Source organism: Tachypleus tridentatus, chromosome 6 (genome assembly GCF_004210375.1).
Source record: "Tachypleus tridentatus isolate NWPU-2018 chromosome 6, ASM421037v1, whole genome shotgun sequence".
Lineage (NCBI taxonomy): Eukaryota > Metazoa > Arthropoda > Merostomata > Xiphosura > Limulidae > Tachypleus > Tachypleus tridentatus.
The window spans coordinates 98604094-98629907 of record NC_134830.1 but is presented as its reverse complement, the minus strand read 5'-3'; the positions used below and the strand labels follow the sequence as shown (position 1 = coordinate 98629907).

At 34.7% G+C, this 25814-nt stretch overlaps 1 protein-coding gene across 16 annotated transcripts in view; it reads right to left on the bottom strand.

Annotated features, from left to right (window-relative positions):
- The window catches only part of LOC143253153 (plasma membrane calcium-transporting ATPase 2-like), a 212120-nt gene that overhangs the window by 143210 nt on the left and 43096 nt on the right, over positions 1–25814 (bottom strand). The window contains exon 1 of one of the 16 annotated variants that reach the window (XM_076506503.1): positions 15426–15503. The exons of 13 other annotated variants lie outside the window; for them this stretch is intronic. The gene's annotated coding sequence lies outside the window, so the exon portion shown is untranslated. 2 more of the 16 variants (XM_076506510.1, XM_076506511.1) reach the window with 2 other exon arrangements.

The window sequence follows — 25814 nt, the reverse complement described above, 5'->3', positions numbered from 1 at the left end:
GATAAGTCTATAAAACGTCGTCAAAAATTAAGCCAAATACATACATTCAATAAAACAATACCCTCGTAAAATGTGTAACAACGATAAAATATTCTTAACATATAGGTGAACAGCAGGTACTCGCTACCAGTGATTAAAGGTGAGGCCATAAGTTACTGCATAAGTTGTTTACCACAGTTTATCCCCACAACTGTTGTTCGTCCAACGGTCTTCGTTCAAGTTTTATTGGTTTGTTTGTTTGTTTTTGAATTTCGCGTAAAGCTACACAAGGGATATCTGCGCTAGCCGTCCCTAATTTAGCAGTGTAAGACTAAAGGGAAGGCGCCTAGTCATCATCACCCACCGCCAACTGTTGGGCTACTCTTTTACTAACGAATACTGGGGATTGACCGTCACATTATAACATACACACGACTGAAAAGACAAGCATGTTTGGTGTGACGGGGATTCGAATCCGCGACACTCAAGTCGAGAGCCTTAACCACCTGGCCATGCCGGGCCTCTTTTAAGTTAACTACTGGCATAACAACCTATCTTACTAGTTACATCGGCATCATCCCCCCAACACAAACAAGCAAAAAAATTCTTGGAGTATTACAAAGAAAAGTGCGTGACATTTAGTAACAGATTAGTTAAATTCCTTATGTGCTTCCTGCTACACGAATTGCCTTGTAGGCTTGAATTAGATGTGTCAAATACTTTATATTGTTTATTCAACTAAATTATGTGATTAGATAATTACGCCATTGCATAAACCACATGATACAATAAAAATCCAAGCTTGTTGACCCAAGCCCAAGTGTTAATGCAAAAACTGTTACCGCTAGTACTGGTACTAAGCCTACTCGTCGTTTCCAGGATGAATGGAATAGAAGCCGACCATGACTGGAGTATAATAACGCTACCGGACTGATGTTTTGCTCAATTTGTCAGGAATATGACCAAAGTAGCGAGAGGCAGAATAACACCTTCATAACAGGATCTTCCAACCTGAGAGTGCTGTTAAGAAGCATGAAAACAGTCGCACCCACAGTCTAAGTTGTCAAGCTAAGACAGCAAAAGAAACACCTAATTTAACTCCCATGATGAAAGAATTGAGCAAACTTAACCAGACTGATAAAGATCATTTGCTTGTGCTGTTCAGGACTGCCCTTTATATGGCTTTCAATGCCAAACAATTCAGCAATTTTCAAGAGCTTCTGTTGCTGCAGGAGCACAACTTTGGTATGAACTTAACAGAACAATATGCAAATTAATGTCAGATCTCGTCTGCACACCTGATTATTCTTTGGCATTATGACTGACAGCTCAACAGACACTACCAACATTGAGCAGGAGATAGTCTATGTAAGATACTTGGACAGTGACTGTTACCCAGTAACCCACTTCTTGTGTTTGCAGTCAGTTGAGAAGGCTGATTCTGAACACTTGCTACAGGCACTTAGTTCAGGTAAAGGTTTCTTAATTACCTGAGATAAGAATTTTCTGGATTTATCCTGAATTCCTAATTAAGAAAAATTAAAATGGACAATATTTCATGTACATTTGTGTTTTAATTCAGGTTTACATAGTCATTCCATTATTAATATACATCAGTGAAAACTCAAGCATTTTTCAATTGATTTAAACCAAGAAGAACCATGTATTTACCACTGACAGAATTGGAGCTTAACCTAACACAACTAGCGTAACAGATAATGGAGCAATTGAATTTTCCAAAATACAAATTTAAATTTTGTTTTTGTTTTTACAGAAAGTAACTAATATTGGATTCTAATTTTTTGTACTTACAGCATTGTCCATATATGACAAGTTTCCCAACTGGCTTCAATCAATTGTATGCCTGACAGCTGATGGGGCAGTTGTCAATTTTGGCACAAATAAAGGACTTGTCAACAAATTGAAGGCGCAAAAACCTTATTTGATAGGGATCCACTGTGATAGTTACAGATTGGAACTTGCAATTAAGAAGACCATCAAGGACATCCCTTACCTTGACAGTATCCAAACCTTTTTAGAAAACCTATGGAAGTTTTATGACAATTCGTCACACAACTGGGCTGGACTCAAAGAAGCTGGTAAAGCCAACAAAAGCGACAGGAACTCGGTGGGTGGCCTACAAAGAGCGCACTCTGGAGTCAGTTTCTCATAACTAGCCAGCTTTAGCGGAGCATTTGTATCAAGTAAAGCTGCATGACAAAGGGAAACGTGGACAGAAAGCTGCAGGATTATACAGTACTTCCTTGAATCCATCCTTACATGGACATGGGCAGTTCTGCCTGTTTTGACATCTCTTAGGCTCAAAATGCAAGACAATTCTTCTACTATGAATATTGTTTCTGACAAACTCGCTGTTTGCAAAGAGAAGACATGTGTCCTGCTGAAAATTTAGAATATTTCTACCCCTGAATAACATTAATCAAACGACACTTCACAAATATTACACACATTATTAAGTCTAAGAGTCATGAAATAATGGTGTTACTTTCGTTTACCTTCCACTGTATAAAACAGCAACAAAAACAAAATAATAATAATATCAGCTTCAGAGCAAAGACCTTACAGGTCACAATAAATGAGGGAAGAAAAAAGTAAAATCACAACATAATCTATAATAACAAAAGGGCGTACCTTTAACACCAAGAGGAAGGAACCTAGAAACCTTAAATTTTAGACTATGAAGGTGTACAAACGGTTATTATTACTTAAGCAATTGTGTGTGCACGCATCTTTTTAATGAGATAAGCTAACATAAATCCACTTAGAAGAGAACTGATTCTTTATATTATGAATAGAATATAAAAAAGACAAGTGCGTGTGTGCGCACGCGTCTGGGTAGGTGTGACCACCATAGCTCTAAGAGGAAAAAACTAAAAATCTGAAAATTTTACCCGTATTAAGTGGACCCTAAGAGTTTGCACCTGACTGTTACTGCTTACTACTTGCTTGCTCATTATACACATGAAAGCTTCAAAATGAAAGGTCAGAACAAGGCTGTAGCAGAAATGTTTGCAGATAATTTTATGTTCCCACTATTGGTTTCACTGGTAATGGATGTATTTATTTATAATGTGAAACGAGCAGTACAGTGATGATGTGACCAAGTTATCTATAAAACACACTAAACATAAATCCGTAATACATATTCATGAGAGAAGTACTGAGACAACCTATGACGAAATGCAGGTAATTAATATATATGATACGAAAACTAACGTTGATGTATGCTCATTCATCATGCACTCAAGCTGTTTCATAATCACACTAAAACCATTTTACTTTGGTTAAAATCCATATTAAAATTAATAAACTTTCATGAACGGCTAAGTGCACTTTCAATATTGCACTGCATTAATTATGCCATTTTAGTAACTTAAGAATGACTTTCAATCAGAGGTTAAACTTGAGGATTCATTCAAGCCATTATATAGCGTTCCTGGACTTCTGTTTGAAATGTCAAAAGTCGATCGCAAAAGGCAATTCCGTCTCTTTTAGAATCCCATTTTATCTATTTTCAACATCACACTATATGAACTATTCTACTGTGCTAATACAAATGTCGTAAACAGTACATTCAAATTATTACAACTTCTAGTGTCATAATTAATTACTATTGAATGCTGTTTAACTACATTTCAAATAATGCACACTGGTTCAAAATTTTATGCATTATGTAGTGAAGTGTTTCTGAACAGTTATATAACAAATATGACACTGTTTAAAATCTGCAACAACCCACGTGTCGCAGTTGATAAATCATTCCCTTACATAGAAAAATGTTTTCAAAATTAATGTATTCATATACCTGTTCCTTGGGTAGAATAAAATCCCCTGATTTTTTCTAGACGTTTCCCTGACTAGTTGGTCTACGCTTGTAATATATCATTAAACTATAACAAATATGTGAAAATACAAAACATTATTCGTGAACTGTTTAGTAAACACTAGAAGTCACCAATGTCGTTCTCGAATTATTGATTTTTAAGCAAAACAAACACAGTAGGGTCACTTTATCATAATACATACCTAACACACTTTGTAATACAGCTTAAACCATAAAAACGCTATTACAGCACGAACAACAATGTAGACTATCGCATTTGTGATTAGCACGTTTCGACTTTAAATACACGAGGAACAGTTAAAATGCAATATTATTTGACAAGTACGCTTCTCATATGTCAAATATTTATTAAACTGATATTTTTCTAAGTTGCAAAAATATACAAAAATGTACAAAACTTACAGTTTCTGATTATACATAGTAATCAACTCACATCTGCAATACGTATAAAATTGCTCACGTAAGTGCAATCATCCACTGATCAAGAGCAAATTATATTTTCGCAGCGCTTAGAAACTGTATACAAAGTTCATTTATATCGAAAGTACTGAAATATTTGACTTGTCGTGACTAGAAATGGATCAGAAACATTACAACCCAAGCGCTTTCAAAAGGTGGACCTTTTCTTCTTCAGGGCCAAAATGTGACTACATATTCATCTCGATCACGTTATCAGAAATACTTCCATGTTTCTTCAAGTTTTATTCATTCGCAAGATCGTCAGATTACTTACACTTACAAATAACTGAACTGTAAATTCTAATTGTACATACAAGACACTTCACACATGAAATTACATCTGCTCACAAATCATCCACAATGTTTATAGTTCCATTATAATTCTACTTCATCTTGTTTGTTGCTTGACAAACAGTAAATTTCCCAATATATTTCTCAAATAACAAATACGTTAAATTATAAATTATTAGGAAAGCATGATATATTCAGTTATTTACTGACACAAGTTCAACAGTTTCTATAAATAAGTAACATATAGCACTGTATTCTCTAAAACCTTTACAATCACCATACGAGTTACGGTAAATAAAGTATTTACATTTCAATATTTTCTAAGTAGATTTCCAAATTATCGATATAAGACATCCGTATTTTGCTCTATACTGATTTTCTTTAAGTGTCATGGTAATGTTCTGTCTCTTAGAGATGTGACTCGACAACGACCCATTCCTAGACTGTGCAAATCACAATTATTTTATTTTCTATATACGCCAACGTTTCGCAAAAGTAGGGTTCGCGTGTGTACTCCAACGTGTTCTGGAGTAATGTGCATAAGGTCATAAAAATAGTTTTAAAAATATGATTAATATGTAAAATTAAGTGTATATATATTAAAACAATTAATTTTGGAATACACTATTTCATGTATGCATTCTTTCTTTCAAAAGAAAAACATCGATATGCTGAGAGGAAGGCTGGTCCGCGAATAAAATTTTCATTAAAAGGTGTCCTTTAGTTACTAAAGTTTGAGAGTCGTTGCTGAAACAAATTACAATGAAAGTATTAATAAATTATACCTAAATAATTATAGTTATTTTTATAATTAACTGAATAAACATAAGTGAAGGGGGGGAAGACAAGAAAACACTAATATTTTGTACATTTGTTCTGTCTTTGAACCGTTGGACTTTAACAAATTAATCAAACTTCGTTTTGACATAGTTTAAATATTTTGAAAATTGACATTTATAATACGCCAACGGCATTCAACTGTTCCTTCTGTGACTATTATAACGGCTGTTTCATTAATGCGTTAAAATTCATAAGTTGAAAAGAAGTTATTTAACGGAAACAGCTTATTCCTAAACAGTAATAATTTACTAAGGCCTTTTAAGTTTTAGGAAAACTATCCTACATAACGTTTAGGAAGATGAAGCGAAGACGTGTGGAAGGGGGTTACCATATTGATGTGCTAAATGTGCCAGAAGTAACCTGCATGCTGTATTTTGGCGCTAATGATACCTCACTTCGCGTCAATGCCCTATAGAAGCATCACTGAATCATTTGAAATTCATTGACTTTTCCAGACTTTTGTCAACAAAATGAAATTATCTTTCCCGGCCGGGGAACGCAAAACATGAAATTAACCGACTTTACCGGTTTCCCTGACCCTTTAAAACCATGTGTATTAACTAAAATTGATAGATAATTATATTAAAGCAATACTATGTTTATTTGTCAAGGAGACTAAAGCAGTCTCTGACCCAATGGGGGCAAAATGTTAAGGTAATTTATGAGAACCATATTTTACATTTAGTCCATTTTTTTCTATAACTCTACAAAAAAAATATGCATTATTTTAAAAGATATCCAGAGGTGTAAGAAGATCTAAGTGAATAATGTTCAAAGATATTATAATTAATTTTTGTCAGTGAAGTTGGATGATACTTCATTTTCCATTTAATAACATTAAGGTTTAGTACAAAAAAATCTTTATATTCACACAGCGTTTATTAATCAAAAAAGCTGTCTTTCAATAATGGAACCTAAGTGTGTAAGAAATTGTATTTTACGAAAAAGAAAATACGAATTACACAATGACCGCACAAAAGGGAATCCTCAATAGCCGCGGCAGTCGAAATTCTGTTATGCAGGTTTACAGTAAATTAATTTATGAGACCTCTGGCATGTTCAAATACATCAATCGAATGAAAGAGTTAGACCTCCTATGTCCAGAACTGTAATTAGATCTCAAATATGTCAAGAGATGACGGAGCTATGAGCTAAAAGTTTGTACCTGAAAAACTCAGAGCCAATGTTACCATACTAAACACTTTTGTTTTAACTCTTTATAAAATTGATAATAAAGTAAGGTAAATATTTTTAAAACTAAAATATCCAAAGACACCGTTATTAGAAATACAGTTTATCCCATTTAGAAGGCAAGCGATAAATAAACAGTGTTCTTTTCAAGGGATATCGATTACAAATACAAATTACTTTGTTCTGACACCATTATCCAAATAAATACAACATGCAAATCTATTCAGACACACTACTCACCAACACATGGTCGTTATTTTAAAATATGCCTTCACCCACTATTCGCCAATACACATAAATCAGCCCAGAGATAAATACACAAAAGCCTCTTTAGAAACTACTCCCCACTAGATGCAAAATAACTTTTCCAAACACCATTCCAATTAGAGCACGAGAGCTGTTTCCAAAACTATAATCACATGGTAGCCTATTCAGGCATGAAAAACATTCTAACACTTTCAGAAACCGTTGAACAATAAATAAACTAATACGAACACGATAAACATTTTATTTAGAGCCCTACCGTCAAAAGTTACAGGGTATCCAACCAATAGCCAAATTAAAAAAAACAAAAACAAACAAATGAAACCAATTTCTAATTCCGACAAATAAGATACGTCGGGATATTCACGTTGGAGATATTCCACAAATTTTAAGATAAACGTAATAATTATTTTAATTTAACATTTACCAGTCCTCATAAAGTAGCAAGTATCGTATGGATGAAACAAAGGAAGAGATAATTTGGTCACTTGGTATTTGTATCTTTAAACATTACATTAGATAATGTGCAATGAAACCCACTTTGAACATCACAGTAGATGATGTGCAATGAAACCCACTTTTAACAGTGTAAACTTGGAAACGTTTTATTATTACATCATTTTAAAAGATATATTCGTTACACTATAAGTGACATATATCCAACATTACAATGGACTTTAACCATAATCTGATACTTTATTACGTGGATTAACCGTCTTATATATTATCATATTAGAGACATGCTGCATTAAACTCAAATCATTCGGTGTTCATCGGTGTAGCCCGGGACAGTCATTTATTTTGTGAAGATCCTAATATCTTTCTTTGACTGATTTGTTCAAGAAAATAACCTTCCCTATCTTACAACCGCTACCAGAATTAATGATTGTTTTTGTCGTTACTATTGTTGATTTTTAAAGAAAAATTACAAATATTCTCCAATTAGTTTTGAATTTCTGTATTATGGAATATACATTATTAATCAAGTTTTATCACAGGACACTACCCTTCCATGTTGTCCTCAAAATTCCGATTTTTAAACAATGGAAAATATTCATATGATTTTGAGGGTCCTGCCGAATTAATTTACTGGCGTTTTGTAATCGAAACTTTACATGCCTGTTGAGTAGCCCTTGTGTAGACTGTTTTCTTTTTCGTAATAACTGAAACAACAGTCCCTGGTATAAAATCAAGCCAGACTAGCGGTTACAAGATTGAAGAAAAGCATTGCTTTGTTCAACATTGAAAAATACATTTATCGTATTATATAAAGTTTGTCTGATACGGTTAAGGATATTTTGTTTAGTAAAGTACTTCGTGTTTTTAAAAGTTTTGCTTAGCAATACTAATGCGCTAGTTGTTTTACGATACCTCTATAGAAGTTTTTTGACGCTTGTTTTTCTACATAAACTTCCACTCTATTTCATAAGCCATAAACTCAGTGTAAATATAAATAATTGAGAGCGGGAATGAGCAAACTTACACATTACGGTCTACTAAATATTTCAGAGTTTTTTTTTATTTTATCTAAAATGTAAATAGCAGTCATAATTGAACTACAAAATATGAACTGTATACATATTTTTCACAACACATCAGATATTAGTCTTAAGCTAGTTCTGGTTATCCTAATTTGAACTTTCTTTATCAGTACATTACAGCTCTATACCATTTCTGCTTTTCAGCACATTAAGGTAAAAATGTGGAAGTACCAGAATAGCCATATTTCCTGAAACTAACGTCTACTGAACAGTTAAGATGATGAAAGCTTTCTTTATAGCAAGCAGTCTGGCTAGCTATTAGCCCAAATACAAAATTCATTAAACATACACATAAAAAGCGATAAAATCAGGTTGACTGCATAATTACTGTGTTTGTTGTTTTTCACTCCATAACCGTTTTTTTGGAACAAACATTACAGAAAGCTTCTCAACAGTAATTGTGCTTCACAAGCTAAACATAAATATGAAGCAAACAATACGATGGAGAGCAAGTGAAAAAATTTTATCGTTTCTTCCAGTATTTTCGCTCAAAGCAAATAGTCCGTTTCTGCCTACTCGTCCCCAATTTTGAACTGATGGACTAGAGCTTTAGTTCAACAACATCTACAGCCAATACATATTTTGTCTGGAAGAACTATTTGATTGTTACACATGCAGCGCACTCATAACATGAAACTATCGAAAGAAGCATGTCTTTGGGGGTATCAGACCACGAACAATGAACCTATGAATTCACATTCACAGCACATTAATCACTAGGCCACAGAGGTCTACTAAAATATCACGCGAAAAAATCAAAAGATTCGAGTATACTTTATTGATATCAAAATACAAATGTTCATTCAGAATTTTGTATAAAAAAAATTAAAATGTTACCAAAGTTAAAGAAAACACAAAAAAAGTTCCTATTCAAAGTTATCCTAAAAATCAGTACATTTACAATCGAATATTTTTCTTATGTTTTGTTATATCTGCATTTAGAAAAGTATGTTAAAATAATCCTACTCCAATACCTAGCAACTTCATCAAACTTTTATCAACAGAAGTTTGGTTTAAATTTCGCGCAAAGCTATATGAGGGCTACTTGCGTCAGCTGTCCCTAATTTGGCAATGTAAGACTAGAGGGAAGGCAGTGTCATCACAACCCATCGCCAACTCTCAGGTTATTCTTTTAGCAACAAATAGTGAGATTGACCGTCACATTATAACGCCTCCACGGCTGAAAGGGCGAGCATGTTTGGTGTGACGGGAATTCGAACCCGCGACCCTCAGATTACGAGTCGAGTGCCTTAACCACATGGCCATGCCGCGTCCATCAACAGAAGAACGGGACGTTTAAATTACTGGCTACACCAACTGGCTTTCAACAGTAAAGGGAACAAAAAAGTATTTTCCCCAAAAAAACAAAATATTAAATTTAAGTAAGAAACAACTAAGTTTTAACCCTTTCCTTACCGACGGTTCTTTTGGGAGAAGTAAAATCTCGAATAAAACAGGCCAGCAGTAATAAATACGTTATTGAAAATTTAATGTGCAAAATCATATGTTAATTAATCATAAATATTCAGAAATAAAATACACATTTCGAGGCTGTTGCTTCACTGCTGGTCTCAATTAAATGTTTAATTAGGATACACTTCAATACAAATACTCAGCTGTTGCCTTTTTTTTAATGAGAAAACTGCGAAACAAAAGAGAAAAACGCATTCTGGGAGATCTAATGATTTCAAATAAGTATATAATGGTTGACTCTCAGTCTAGTCAGACTACGAAACAATATACGAGTCCTACACCGGTATTTCTTTGTTCCATTCCATCCCTACCAGTGTAGACGAAGACTCAGCCCAAGACAGACCGTTCTCAAGCCAACCCATCCCTCTCAGTCGTCTCTTCGCTAAAAAAAACAAAAAACCTTGTTACACTAGCTTACCATCATGATCTTTAATTCACCCTCCTTCATTAGTTTGCTTTAATAACAACCATGCCAACTGGGACACTGGCCAAGTACTTTATTCGGCGCGAGACTAATGAAAGTGAATTTTATCAGGGGTACTTTCGTTTCCCCTCACATCAAATTCTAGCCGTTAGATTTTTAGACCCTCCGCTGTTTTGATAGATAATACGTTCGACACTGACCGTTAGGTAAAAGAGAAGCGATGTGTAAAACTTCAAGCGAGACCACAAACATACGGTCTGAAATAACTTATTGTACACCATGCAATGCCTCAACTATACATAAAGGAATTAGCATATGGTACCAGTATATGCTAGAAGAAATCAACTTAATAGCATTCCACAAATAAACCTTGATAAAAACAGTGTTTAACACAATATGTTAAGTTCTGTTGTCATGCCATGAAAAAAAAAAAACAAACTTAGAAAACTGTCAATGGAGCAGAGTTTGCATGAAAGCTTTACGTGATGCTGGATGCACCCTAACAAATTGCTGCAGACTTGAAATGCCTCCCAAACTCTGTAAAGTACACCCTAGACAGTGAGACAGGGATAGGTAAGTTTCAAAACAGAAAAGGGAGAGACACCTAAACTCAATGATACTGATGTTAAACCTTTTCGTTTATGCATCCTTCAGGACAAAAGGAAGGCTGCCACTGATCTCAAGTATGACATAAACGATCATATACCACATGATAGAAAAGTGTACAGATCTACAGTATCAAGAAGACTTAATAAGAATGGAACATTCGGGCATGTAGCAGTTAATAAACCTTTGCTTTGATCTCTAAACATTATCATAAGACTTAAATTTCTTACAAAGTACAAAAACTGGACTATTCATGATTGAAAAGGGTGTTGTAAATGGATGAGTACAAGTTTGAAATATCTTGTTCAAAGCGTAGGTTGTACGTCCGGCGGAAGAAAAGATGCCTCAATGCATAACATCTACCATGAAGCATGAGAGAGACTGTGTGATGGTTTCAAGATGTTTTACTGCTGAAGAGACAGGCGAAATTGATGGAATAATGAACCAGCGCAGGTACTATCAGATACTGATTTGTCATGGTATACCCAATGGTTTGCGTCTTATTTGTAAAGGAGATAATGACCCCAAACATCCAAACTATGTAAAATTACTTAGCTACGAAAAAGCTGCTGGAGTCATTCAAATGGTGTAATGGTCCCCACAGAGCCCAGATCTCAAGCCAACTGAGCAGATTTGGAATTTGATAGATCAAAAAACTTGACAACTCAAAAGTTACTTTCAAAGAAACTTTATGTGAGTGTAATACAGACACTTGGAGTAAAGTCTCAAAGGACACTTTGATTAAATATGTTGGAACAATGCCTGAAAGACTGTATGAAGTTATTAAAGCAAAAATGAGACATAAAATATTAACTGTTTGTTGAACTCAAGCTTTTACAGAGTTTCTGTTGTACTAAATATGACGATTACAAAATGTTGACGTTTCAACCTGTTATTTACCTTCCAATTTTTCTTTGAAAGTAACATGAAATCTAATTTTTGAATTTGTCCTAACACTTTTGCACAGTACTGTACAGAAACTAGTAAGATAACATACCTAGATACAAACAAACACACAGCACCAGTAACATAAAATACATATAGAAGTATAAACATACAGGCACAAGTAACAAAACATTTCCATGAGTAATCTCCTATTACGTCACATAAGTTATAAACACACAAGTTTCTTCAGTAATAAAAAATAATCGTTTAAAACATCTCTTACTACTAAACGAACGCTACACAAACACCACGCGAAAATAACTTAATAATAATAAATTACTACTATTCATAGACCAACTTGATTATCATAACAAACGTCGTACAAACACGTAAATGAAACACTTCACATCATGCGACACTGTCTTGTTTCCGACGCTAAGTTTTAGTTAACTAACAATCCTCGTATGCTACAAGAAATGGAATCAGCCACCTGGAAACAATAGGTACTTCGAGCGTTCTCAAATTTATCTTAACCCACACGTGAACTGCCAGTTGTACAAACGTTTATACGTGATAACAATATACGTTTAGAGCTATTTTTTATGTTGTGTACCATCTTATCAATACATTAATATCGACTCATAATACAACACACACACACTGCTGACTGGCGAATTAATGTTGCTTAACAGAATAAAGACCATGTCTGTCTATTTGAATTTCGGGCAAAACTATTGTTCTTAATGTTTTCAGTGATATAATAGAGAGAAGATACTTTGACATCATCTACCGTCAACTGCTTGGCTACCCTATTCACATTGTGAGATGTTGAGCATCAACATTACATCTACAATTCAAGAACCAGATTTTTTTTTTTTTTATTTGATGGTAATGGGGCGCGAACCACATAATGTAACATACAGTGTCCAGCACACTACAACCACCGAGATGTTCCCACATCAAATTCGAAATACAATTTCTAAGGTGACACAACAACCAAAACAAAATCCCTTCTAAATTGAGTATGTACACAACTGAACTTAAAGGGCAAAGAAATTTACAGTAAATTATATGAATATAAAAACATGTTTTTCACAGGAAAATTGGTTCTTTTTTGTGTATACAATACAAAATACGTAATTTCAGAATACGTAAAATACAAAAACTACGTAATTGTATATGAAAAATTAGTTAGAGCTATAATTAAAATTATATAGAGAAATTATAATCGTGTCCTTAATTTATTTCTCCAAATTATTCAAATAAAAAATTCAATTTTAACACTATATGAGTACATATTATTATCACGTTTTGTTATTATGCACAAAGCTACACAAAGGGCTATCTGTTTTCTGCCACCACGGGTATTAAAATTCGGTTTCGAGCAGTATAGATCCGCAGAAATAGCACTTTGTCACTGGAGGGGCAAAATGTATAAATTATTTGTAGTATAGCTCGGATAAAAATTACATTCAAACACTATTACAACTGATTATTGATTAATTATAACTCTATCGTTGCTTTTTGGAAATTCGCGCAAAGCTGCTTGAGAGTGACACACAAGAAAAGCAGCTAGCTCACACCACCCACTGCCAACTCATGGTTTATTTTCATCTGATTGAATAGAGGGCTTAGTGTGGCATTCCTGTAGAGCAACCACAAACTGTAGAGTGCCATATATATATTTTTTTTTTAAGTGTTGTTACGGTTACGGGTTATGAAGACGAAATATCAGATACACAGCACATCAATCACTGGGCCAGATCGATTCTTTATAAAAGTGAAGAAATAATATTCAGAAGTTACAATACATAATGCAAGGTGCATACATTATTATATTAATTTATAATAACCTTCTGCTACAAAAACATAATAACTGATACTATATTCTTAAAAAAATTATGATGAGACCAAACTTCAAAATATTTCTTCCATTACCAGTCCTTAACATTCTTAGGTCATAACGTCTGTGACCACAGCACCAAAACGTGTTGGGGATATTCCATCTATCAGACAAGACAAGATACCGATGTTAAACAGGCCAGCAACAAAGAAGTTGAGTACTTGAACCTACCACGTCTCAACTCTAACTGTCTTTTGCTGTCTGCAGCCAGTTGTAGTAGGGCAGTTATCTTTAATGTTAAGACAATCTTAAACGAGAATTAAGCCACCTTAACATTCTACAATATAAAATTCCAACCTTCACCCTTTTATTTAATAATTATAGAGGTGTTAAATAGAACTAAAAACCCTTATCTTAATTGTTCTTAAGCCCCATCCTCCTTCATTTATTTATGTATTTAAGAGCATCAGAACAATATTATATATACATATATATGCTACTGAAATAAACAATATCTTCATTAATCAGTAACTGTTATTAATTAAGAAAAATACGTTTGAAATATCTATGTACACATTTTTCACTGGATAAAGAACAAAGAGCAATAAAAGTGTATTATCTATAAATAATAATAAGTTACAGCTTTAACACTAAGGAAGCTTATTTTCAGAACAGGTACCACGCTTCGATCACTGGTGCGATCATTCTCAAGTAGGAAGAAACATACAGTGCATTATCATTCGTATTTTCAGCTCCTTACAACGTTTGTTATACTTTACATATATAATTCCATATACAACTTAGGGCAAACAAATTAACATACTTCTAAATTATTTCACCCGAAAAGATTTCCTATAGCTTTTCATATATTTTTGTCACAAATATTTTGCTTAATTCTAATCATGTATATAACATTAAATCCAAAGTATTCTAAAATCAAAAGTTTGTCACATTTATACTTATTTATAGAAATTACATAAACCGGTTTTCTGAACATTTATCCACCAGAAGCTAGGCACACTAAGGAGCTTCCTAAATTCTTCATGTACCACAGAAAACATCGATAAAGCTGTGCACTTAACTCGGTGCTTTAATAACGTTAAACAGTTCCAGAAACTATTAACAAATTAAAAAAACAAACAGACAAGAGACACTTAATAAACACACTAACTAAAAATAAAAAACACTACGAAAATAAAGGAAACCTAATCACTTTAATCACTTGCACTATCCTATATATGGAAAATATTTCCATATCTCTAACAAAATAATACCACATAAATATAACTTTAACATAATAACTAGATTCGTTTTCACCGCTGGAGTGAAAATTATATAAGGAAACCACCACCAGAAAACAAGACGTAACTTGAAAGTCAAGTTAAAGGAACAACAACTTCCGAAGTACATTAACATATGAAGAAAAACAAAGTTTCGCTGAACAAAATGTCACCATACTAAAACATGAACATGGCACTACCAGAAGAAAAATAAAAAAAACTTTAGTAATAAAATTAAACAAATCTCACTATCAACAAATATCCAGACATCTCTATATACCTTTGTTCGTTATTGCTCTATACATTTCTAATCTTAATATTCCGCGAAAAATCTTTTTTTATTCAAATTTTGTTTGTTCAACCGTTTTAAAACAAATAATTTGTCAATCCACGCGGATTAGTACGTGCATGCATAAGTAACTACTATCGATTCAGAAATTTAAATTGCAAGTTAAACTGTTTACTTAAATATTAAAATCTTTACCGTTAAAACTTGTGGACTTCAAAACGATCGAAATGTCGTATATATTCTGAGAAATAATCTTACTGTAAAAGCTGTAACCTGTAAAAAAACATTTAAATCAGTAAGTGAACTCAAAATGAAATTATTAATAAACATGTATGCGTGCTCAAGACTTGTAACAAAATGCTATATTTAACAATTTTAATACATTTTAATTTTTTCTTTTTATTATATACAAATTACAGATAGTGTGTCCTTAATATGGCAAATTAACTATGTTCTACTTCAAAAAATGGATTATTTGTAGCACTCACAAGAATAATTTATATTCTATAGGCTTAAACTTTGATTAAACTAAAACGTTTCCTGTTTTGAAATTCGAGACTTTTGGATTAACGTAAATCCTTTTACGTTGGATTAATTAATTTCTATTACAGAGGAGGAGATATAAAAGAGGTGCTTTAAGGAAATACATTTATGTCATTATTTTTTCATGTTTCTTCTTTGTTTTTCAATGTCACAAACACGCACCGAAGTCTAGCGCTGCTTCGCTGTACAACATATTCGTGTATATACATGAATGTGAGCCAATGTCCTAACGCAACGTTCAATGTCTTTAACACTCTGACCATTGTTTCGTACAGAAAATAGGAGATACATGAAGACTTCCTTTCCAAACTAGTAAAATATAAACATTGCAAGCATGTGCTTTAACATTTTTAATATCCACGTCATCTACCTATAAAAAGCCAACTTAACAAGGTTAACACCAAAATTTGACTCAAATTTCGGAAAATATACCACAAAACTACATCCCAACAACGAAGGCATTTAAGCATGTGTAATGTAGGCTCTCTTCAAGTTCCCATGGAAATATGCTATATTTACATGAACATCAATAATGAGTATCAGATTAATATTTTCTTTTTATTGAAGGTATATGTACATTATTGCTCAATATCAAATCTACTTTTCTACAACGTTCAAAATTCCCTTCCTTTTCAGACTTGTCTGTAAAATCCACTACCGAACATCAGTAACCAGAATCTTGAGGGTATTATGTACTTATTTGAATGCAATATTCTGGATTTTCTTTATGCTTTTATTTGTATTTTGCAACGAAGTAACTCTCTCATGCTGTTCATTAAACATATACATATAGAAATACAGTTGCCATCAACTTCTAACTGGTACAGACTTATGCATCTATCAGGTTGAGGAATAATTCGTGAGCGTTTTTAAATAATTTCATTCAAGCATTACATGCAAGACTATACAATACTTCAATGCATGAACACACTACACCCAAAACATTTATTATGATACTTTATTTCATGTAATACCTAGGTATATAGCATGCATTGTTGTAAACGAAATTGCAAGAAATTAAATGCGAAAAGCAGATGGTGTCGAAAACGCTCGATTTTGTCCACTTGACATTCCATTTAATGAGCTGAAAATGAAAGCAAAAAGTAAAGACATATGAAAATCAAACACACCATCTATTAGATATTTTGCGAAAACGTTTCATTTATGAATATATTTTTTTAACTTGAAAAAACGCTCACGAATTATTCCTCAACCCAATAGATGAAGTTGTGTGTGTGAGTTCTGCGTTTTGTCAGCGTAAAGTTTTTAAAAAGCTGAGATTGTGTGTAAACTAGAATAACCAGTAGAATTTTGAAAATAGAAGTAAAGGAAAGAGAAAATTATATACCATTTTGTGAATAACTATGTTGGAATGCTTACTTTACCAGCCTCATCAGTTCATCGCATTATTTTACCATGTTTTCACCATTCAATAATCCCGCTACTTCTGTTCGAACCTCCTGTCATCTGCAGCAATAGTTCAAGTATGTGCTCCTACCTCTTACTCTAGTGAAAACTACTCTAGTTTGTTTACTTCCTCATAGCCAGATTCTCTAGAGGATTCAGCCAAGAAACTTCACATTAATAAGTGTAGTCAGAAACAAAGAATATCGCCTTATATGTCCACAATAAAAACAACAACCTTTAATATATATTAGATAAAAATATAAAATCAGAAAAGACGAAACATTTAGTAGATTGATTGGTTGGTTTGGTGTTTTACGATGCAAAGTAACTGGGCTATTTGCGTCTATTCAGAAGAAATGAGATTACAACAGCCCATGAAACAGGACGAAAAGGAGCTTCTGTTTAAAAAACATCGAGGTTTGGTACTTTAAACTTAATGAAGGAAGGTACCGATACATAAGCAAAGGAAAATACAAAAATCTGTTTCCAGGCCGTGTTAATGTCAAAGCCAATATTTCACTGAAAAGACAGTTTATACTGGCAAATACCACAAGGGCGACATACTCCCGGGTTTTGTAAATGGTGGACTTCCTGTTTCACAACAAAATTAATGAAAAAGATAATAAAACAAAACATTTAATATATATAAAATTTGAAACTACGGGTAAGTGTACTTTACAATTTGAAATACAACTACAAAAGTATTTTTCGTTCCTACTTTGCTGCCTTCCTGTCTATACAAGTCTGAGGGTCACAGGTTCAAATCCCCATCACAACAGACATACTTGCCCTTTAAGCCATGAGGGCGTTATAAAGTATGGTCAATCCCACAATTAATTGGTAAAAAAGTAGCTCAAGAGTTGGTGGTGAATGGTGATGACTAGCTGCCGTCCCTCTAGTCTTACAATGCTAAATTAGGAACTGCTAATACAGATAGCCTTTGTGTAGCTTTGCAAGAAATTCAAAACAAAACGAACCTTTTCGTGCAGTCTGAGAAAAGGTACAATGAAGAACATGCTGAAGGTCCATCGCGTTTTGCATTTAACTATAGAATTAACTAATTAGCTCTACATTTTCTTCAACAAAATTGCCGTAAGGTTTTATATAGCCGTGATTATTTACAACTGTCTTTGACTTGTTGATGATAAATTTTAACAATATACGAACAGCACACAAGCTGCTTGTTTTAAAATGATATTCAAAACAATTCGAACGTATTTACAAAAATTCGTTGCACTATTGTTTACCACAGCTGAATCTAGTTTTTTAAAATAATTATCATCCCGTGAGAATTGTTTCTAGAAAATTGTACATACGTGAAAATGCACAGTGACCATTTCCACTGGTAAATCAAGAGATATTTCGCTAATATAGCATCATTTATTATTTGGATACGTTATTTGATTGTTTCGCGCTTATTGGCGCAAAGAAACTAAGCTACTTGTGCCAAACAACCGCTTAAAAATCAAAAGTACAATTATTAAACTTCGTAAAAAAGGAATCATGTTAAAACAAAAAATTTAATCTTTGAATTACAATATAGTGTTAAAAAGGCCAATGACCCTTAAAAAATTAAAAACATTTGTGAGGTGGATAGTGTCCCCATCGCCAATGACACTGCTCAGCGTCAGGGGTAAACCTTGTGACAAAATGTCGTTGAAAGTCATAACGATTGCACGACATGACGGTAAAATGCGGACTATGTGACCTTTTCTAGATAAATCTCTCTATTGGGCTTTGGCCATCTTGTTTTCGTAAGAATTGGAAAGAAGTTGTCCTAACTAGACTACACATTGGTCACAATTTTTTAACTCATCATTTTATTTTATTTGGGATTGATGCACTTCTTTCGATCCTTACGGAAACAAGACGGCCAAAGTTCAATAGATGGTTTTATCTGGAGAAGCTTGTTTTCACGTTGCTCACTCCAAGTCGACTGCCAACTGGTACAGAGCTAAGTCTTGAATACAGGACCATAGTCCATGTATCGAACAGGCACAACAGTGATGGCACCATGGAAAACAGATTAAACTGCAGTGTCGGCTAGCTCATTCCCGCAAATACCAACGTGGCCCGGTATCCAGAAAAACTGGATAGAAGTAGATGTTAAAGAGAAATGGGCCAGTCAGTTTTGAATATTGGCGAGAAGAGGATGAGAACCAACCTTAAGTGATTCCAGGGCTAGTAGAGAACTAAGCGAGTCAGTATAAATAGTGCAATTTGAGTACTACTAAGCTTCTATGTGATCCAGGGAAAGAGAAATGGCATACAGTTCAGCAGTGAACACAGAAACTGTGCAGGGAATTTTGTGCACAAGCACCACACAACAAACCATGGCAGAACCCAGAGTTACCCGATTTCGAATCATCCACATAAATGAAAATGAAAGGATGGGTCGAAAGATATTCTACAAATAAAAGACAGTACTTCCAATCGGGAGTATCCGCTTTTCTCAGATTACTTTAAAAAAGGTCACATTTGGGGATAGCAATTAGCCATTATAGTATTGACTGACCAGTGGATACAGCAATGTCATTCAAGGATAAACCCAATTCATCAAACTGCGCCTGGATACGAAGGCCAAAAGAAACAATGGCAAATCGTCTGTTCTGAAAAAGCATGGCTCACTGAGGAAAGAAAACACAATCCCAGGTGGGATGCTGTGGTAACGATCGAAGTTTTGAAGCATACAGTAAAGATAGTTGCAAACGGCAAAGGTGCAGAGAAGGTTCATGAGATTGTATACAAACTTTGGATTGGTTTGTTTGTTTGTTTGGAAATTTCGCACAAAGCTACTCGAGGGCTATCTGTGCTAGCCGTCCCTAATTTAGCAGTGTAAGACTAGAGGGAAGGCAGCTAGTCATCACCACCCACCGCCAACTCTTGGGCTACTCTTTACCAACGAATAGTGGGATTGACCGTAACATTATACACCCCCACGGCTGGGAGGGCGAGCATGTTTAGCGCGACGCGGGCGCGAACCCGCGACCCTCGGATTACGAGTCGAACGCCTTACGCGCTAGGCCATGCCGGGCCACTTTGGATTGGGAAAGTGCGGAAAGCTCCTGATGATCAATGAGGTCTAGCATCTTCAAGGTCAAGGTCCTGACAGTTTCGATCGAATAAAAGCATGGTATATCTTTAGCAAAGAACATCGAACCGCTCCCAAAGCTATGGAAAAGAAGACACGGAGAATGTTCAGTGCTCTTGTACAGAGCACTGACTGACTGAATACAGTCAGTCACTACCGCCACGTGCCCCCCGCTAATACAGCGGTAAGTCTACGGATTTACAACGCTAAAATCAGGGGTTCGATTCCCCTCGGTGGGCTCAGAAGATAGCCCGATGTGGCTTTGCTATAAGAAAAAGCGCACACTACCGCCACGCCGTCATCTATTGATAGTTTACCGACGAGGGCGGGATCAACTTCTGCGAGAGCAGCGAAAAACGGCCAGTTGGCTTGGTCCAGCTTCCACTGGCCAGTCTCTCTCAAAGTTATAGGAAAATTATCACTGCCTCGTGGGTTACTGTCAACTCTCCATGAAAAGTGAGAGAATAGTGAAGGGGAGCAAAGTGAAAGATCAATAGCAGTAAAACACTGACTAGGTGCATGAAAATAAGTATAAGAACCAAAAATGAAAAGAGAAAGGTTGTGACCTGAGAGCATATGCTCTACGGAACAATCACTTCCGTCAATATAAACACCCAGCGAGGATTATGTCCATTAAAGTCCCCCAGGAATAAAAAGGGAGACGGCAACTCTTCAACGAGAGAATGAAGGTCTGATTGATCATAGGTCTCGACAGGCGACAGGTAGAGAGAACAAACTGTGATGGTACGATCTAAAGATCCACGAATGGTTACAGCCTACAAGGGTGTGTTGAGTGGCAAAAACAGGGTGGGCACATGCTGATCGACCAACAGTGCCACCCCTCCATGCACTTGTCCATCACACAACCTGTCGTTTCTGTATAAAGAAAACTGCCGAAAGGTGCTTGTATCGGCAGGTTTCAGGAATGTATCCTGTAAGGAAAGACATTCAAGATGATTAGAAGCAATCAGTGCTTTGATGCATCCAGATTAGAAAGTAAACCTCAACAGTTCCATTGTATCAAAGTGGCCATTTTTATTTATGTGTAGGAGAATTTAGTGGATAGCTTTTCTATTTTCGACCACGACTTCTTTATTTTGTTTATTCGAAGGAGGTCTGTCGATTTCCATGGATCCTGTCCTGGGTCATTTGGGCAGGTCTCTGTCATTGGAAGAAAATTCAAGCAACTGAGGACGTGAACAAATGATCCTTTTGCATCTTGTGGCGGGAGATGTACCCGAGGAAATGCTCGTACCTGGAGCCAAAGGAAGTGAAATTAGGAGTTTGCTAGAACGAATAGGACAGAGATGAGTGTTGACTTTGATTCATCAACTTTCTTAACCACGGAGGTCAAGGCACGGAGAGATATGTATGCACTCCCACTCTAGTAGTTGAATGAAGATCAGCAGTGTACGTCCAAAGTGAAGTGGTGGACAGTAATTTTCGAGCCTCAAGGTAAGTAATGTTTTGAATCGTTTTCAAACGTAATGCCTCTTTTTCTTTCAACCACTTATGGCGAGAACGAAAGTTAGATGGAATAGAGCCATTACAATTAACGCAATGAGGGTCTGTTTCACACTCACAGGTATCGTGATCCTTACCACCTCAACATGCACACGTCAATGAACCACGACATGATGTCTTCGAGTGACCGAACAGCTGACAGTGAAAAACCTGAGAAGGTTCGAAATATATGGCCGTAACTTGCAATTAAGATAACCTACCTTGATGGTAGCAGGTGGACGCGGTGATGTAAATATCAAAATGAGGATACTAGTCGGCATCATAATTCCAAGTGGACCAGCTGGCTGATCATGGGGGGAGGGGACCACAAAGCCACCCGTCTACAGGAATTCAAGGCCAAAGTGGTGTGTTAGGGTTGAACCCCTCTCCTTCCCTTCACAGGTCGCCACGCATAGCAAACACGTAGGTGGATGTTCAGACCCCAGAAGAAGTAAACTAAAAGAACCGAACCTTCTCTGGGAGGTCACCTCATCACGTACAGGAATCCGCACCGAGGGATATTTGGATAGAAATGACCAACAGAGTCAAAGAATTTTGCATATAATGTTGTGCTGTCTTAGTTCCTTCTCACTCAAATTTAAGTCTTCAGTGTGGTATATGAATTTTTTTTTATTGATAGTATAAACTCTCCTAAAAGTTAATCATAATGAAATAGTTATCAATAAGCCTCTTAACTGAAGTTCTAGTGTAGTTTGGAGTTATCTAGTAATGACGTTGCCTTTTGTTTTTGTGTTTAAAAAATTGCCTTCATTGTGTTTTACATTGTGTCCACTCTCTTTATTTTCTCAAAGTGAAAGAATCCGAATTTACTCAATGATTATATATATATATATATATATATATATATATAACCAAAATATTGTTCACCTGTGATAAAATAGAGCCTACTTATTTCAAGTGAAGATAAACATACAAGTCACAGTATAATAAAAAACTGAGACAACCGTGTTATCTTTTATTACCAGTTGTAGCGTTAATTATTATCATGAAGTGTGCAACAACGTTTAAACTGCAACTCTTATCTTCATCCACTGGAATAAAACATAAAACAAATTTAAAAAATCAAATATGGTAACCTCCTTTGACACTACTAAGCAAGTAAGATAAATTACATAATGTGGTTCATAATACTGCGGTACCTAATATTCATACATCGCATGTCACATCTGTCTATTGAAACTTAGTCTTAAAATTAGCCCTTGAGTTGCTCGATATTTTAGCTCACATCAGTGACGCTGAAAGCAAGGAGAAAAACAGTCCTTATGGATAACCATCCCTCTCACGTGAGACTACAGACGGGTAAACTGAACACAAATGTTTTTATATATTGACTGAAAAGTATTAGGAGAAAAAGTTGAAATGTTTGTAAGAGGAAAACAAGGATAAAACAACTACTTCACTGAGTACTCGAGTTAATTAGTACTTTTCAGAAAGTTTCTGATAAGCTTGTTTTCAAGTACAGGAGACATTCAAAAGTTAATGTACTTAGAGGCAAAATCCAAACAGTTCCAGCAAAATAGCTAGACCCAGCTGATATTTAATAATACAATACAACCTTTCAGAGCTCGAATCTTCATTTTTTCTGGTCGTAAGTACTTACAAATGTCATTTAAACAGTAATCATTCAAATTTCGTGATGAAAAAAAAACATTACTAAATATAATCATTCCTAAATGATGAAAAATCCTTGAACAATCAACAGTAAGAACATTCCCACAATCTCAACTTCTAAACTATCAACAGATTAAATAATGTTTGCCACATTAAATTATGAAACCTAGGTGTGTATCTGTACTAGAAACACCAAAATAAACCCAGATCAGTATACAGCAGCAAAGTTTTAAAGTCAAATAAAAACGACGATAATACTTTATTATTATAGAACAAAACCTCTCCAATTCAAACGAGCTACAATAAAACAAGTATGAATGTTCTATAAAGTGGTGAAAAATATAGTGTGAAAACCATTTGTCTTTTCCAAGAGTTTAAACAGTGAAATTTCAATTTTCAAGTGTTACTGTAAGGAAATTCAAATTAACTTATCAACACATTAATATGTAGTTTTCTACCAACACTTAAAATTACTCAAGGCCTTAAAAACAGAAAACTGAGACCAACAGAACTATACTGTACTGTTATTGCATCTACGTTTTTAACATAGTGTTTATCGATTAATAGCTGGTGAACAACAAACTTTGCGTACCTGTCACAAGAACTCCGGTCGATTATTAGCATTACATCTGACATAACGTACAACTGCAAAAACTCAGCTGGCTTGTAATATGATAAAACATGTTAAAAAATAAAACTTGTACTTCAACAAACACTATTTGATACTTTACATAAATTAAAACTAAGTTCTTTAATAATCTGTGTAGAAGAAAACCATACTAAAACCAGCACTTAAACCAGACAATTTGATTTTTTTAATTTTTGAACTTTAAACTATATTTTGTTCTTTAGTTAAATTTATTGTAAAAATTAATATACAACACTGTTCGTTTTATTTCTCTATCAAACTATTCCGTTTACTCCCAGGCCCGACATAGCCAGGTGGTTAAGGCACTCGACTCGGAATTCGAGGGTCGCGGGTTCGAATCCCCATCACACCAAACATGCTCGCTCTGGTGGTGATGACTGTCTGCCTTCTTACATTGCTAAATTAGGGACGGCTAGCGTAAACAACCCTCGTGTAGCTTTGCGCGAAATTCAAAACAAATCAAACCATTTGCTTCCAGTAGAAATAATCAAACTTGATTGCTCTGACTTCAGAGCTTAACACATTTATTTATTACGAAAATACTTTCAAGGCATTCACGTAATTAATATTGATAATAACTCACTGAATGCAAAATATGCAAGCTATAAAACTAAAACAATGCATTCTGTATACTATAAAAAATTTAAATGCACACTGGAATGATTTTTATTGTATTTCTTTTCATCTTTCTGTGGGAAAGTAACAGTGGCGTAAGCCTAAAGCGACAACAGTTACTCACTGGTTATGTACAGTAATATTTAAACTTCTATTCAGTAAATATGGGAAGAAAATGCTACAGACAATGGTTTAATTCATCAGAACAATACTTACGTGAGTTTAATGCTTTGTAAATTGTAATAGAATTAGATGAGTCAGAGAGCTGTTACAAATTCACAATATCCGAGACAAAAAGAATATATACTATCAAAAATATATTATTGATGTCAGTTTACGTGTTTCAAAATAGATGTCTGGCTCATCAATCACTTTGGCACACAATGCTAGTTCTTAATAGACTTCCAAAGGTTTATGAGATAAAGAGTTGTTTTTTTCCAATTCCAATAGATCAATGTTTCCTATAAATAAGTCAAAGAAGTAAAATATCAAACACGAAATTTTACTCAAACCTTTGGGAAAATATAAAAAAAAACGTGTTCTTTCTTTAAAAAGTGGGATTTCCGCATATCATCCTGGTATCCTGTATACTAATATTCATGATATATTTAAAAACGTAAATTAAAGCAACTAACTCGTCCATATTATCTTAAGTTTTTCAATTTACATTATTCACCATTACTAAGATACACTTTTAACTATACATCCCTTATTTTGTTTGTTTTGAATTTCGCGCAAAGCTACACGAGGACTATCTGCATAATCCCTAATATAGCAATGAAAGACTAAAGAGAAGGCAGCTAATCACCACTATCCACCGCCAACCCTTGACTTACTTTTTAACCAACGAACAGTAGGATTGACTAACATTATAACGCTCACACGGCTGAAAGGAAGAGCATGTTTGGTGTAATGGAGATTCCAATCCGCTACCTAAGAATGCGAGTCGAGCGCCCTAACCATCTGACGATGTCAGGCCTACCTCCTCAAACCCTAGAATTTTAGCTTATTGCTTTCTAATTATAACAGCGAATCACAATAAACACATTTATCTTTCTTATTGAAAGACTTTTTAAGAAATCAAATCCAACCCATTTAACTGTGTCTGTATCATGTAATATGTATAGTAAGTTTGGAGTCATAT